Below are 1,358 nucleotides of genomic sequence, written 5' to 3' on the forward strand. Positions count from 1 at the left end.
TCTCGCAGGAATTGCTGTCATTTATCATGGTCATCCAGGGGGAGGCACCTGCCCTGTTTGATGATCCGGGGTAGACCCACCCTGGAGCACAGAGATAACCCCTGTTCTTACAGGTGGTGAAACCAAGTAGGCTCTGGGCACGCTGACCGAGCACAGCAGGGCCAGCTGTCCCCATATGCAAATATTGACATGTTTCCCGGTCATTAAAGCAGAGAGCAAGTCGGAGAGGCCCTATACGACTGCAGGCCTCATTTTCTCTTCCTGTTTACAAGATGGCTAGAGGCTAGGAGCTCCTGGCTGTCTGCAGGCTGTGTTCCTGGGCTATGTGAGCCAGGACCTGGGATGTCTGGGACCCTGGAGGAGGCCAAGTGTGGCTCCAAGCACTGTCTTTGAGCTTGTGAAAAAGTGAAGACTGGCCTTGCCCTCCACACACATGTGTGTGCTCAAATACATCAGTGACGTTCACTCCTGTGTGCAGGCCACCTTAGCCTGCCAGACAGGCCTATGCCAAGGCTGCAAGGCTGGCTGGAGGGTGGCTGGGCTGGGCTTCTAGAACACAACTGATATCACAACAAATGAGTAGTGTCAAAGGAAGGTCAGACTGCATCAATGGAAGCAGCTACCCTCGCTGGCCAGGGGCTCCTGGAGTTTGTCCGGCTTGATGTCGGCCATCCCTTCTTTGCTTCTCTTCTGGACATTTGCCATTCCAAGCAGAGCCGAGCCCACAGGTCGGAAGAGCTGCTTCACGCAGTAGCCTGTCTTTGCACTTGTCTCGATGAACATGATACTGAGTTCTTCGGCGTGCCACTTGCCCTCTTCAGTGGTCATCTGCCTTCGTTGCCCAGGTCCATCTTGTTGCCCACCAGCAGCATGATGACATCACTGCCCCGCTCTGTCCTGACGTCAACAATCCAGAGGCCTGGGCTGCCCTTCATGCTGCTGAGTCTTGCTCAAGGACATCGCCTGTCACCACCAGTGGCTGCCAAGGGGGAGCTGACACCATTGGCCTCCAAGTTCTTTCCACACCCAGCATCACTCCTGCCACACTCACCTTCATTTTCGTAGTTTCTAAAAACTATAGGTGCTGGACTGGAGACTAGGAAAATGGGGTTCTTGGTCTGCCTCTGGTGCTGAGACCATGGGTGAATCATGTGACCATCCCAGGCCTCACTGTCTTCAGGTGTAAAATGGATATGAGAGCTGTTCAGTCGTACTGTGAACATCTTTCCCGCTTCTTCCCAGAGCACAAACTCCAGTTCCCTCTTGATGCTTGGCTGGGCTATAACCCCTCCAGCAAGATTACCACCCCCACCCATGGATGGCTTCTCACTTTTGTTAAAGCATTACTCAAGGTTTAT

At 53.5% G+C, this 1,358-nt stretch overlaps 1 pseudogene; it reads right to left on the reverse strand.

The window, feature by feature from the left end:
* Window positions 1-606: 606 nt before the first annotated feature.
* Window positions 607-935, reverse strand: LOC128048205 (ras-related protein Rab-6B-like; annotated as a pseudogene).
* Between the last annotated feature and the right edge of the window lie 423 nt (window positions 936-1,358).

Source organism: Budorcas taxicolor, chromosome 5 (assembly GCF_023091745.1).
Source record: "Budorcas taxicolor isolate Tak-1 chromosome 5, Takin1.1, whole genome shotgun sequence".
NCBI classification, from domain to species: domain Eukaryota; kingdom Metazoa; phylum Chordata; class Mammalia; order Artiodactyla; family Bovidae; genus Budorcas; species Budorcas taxicolor.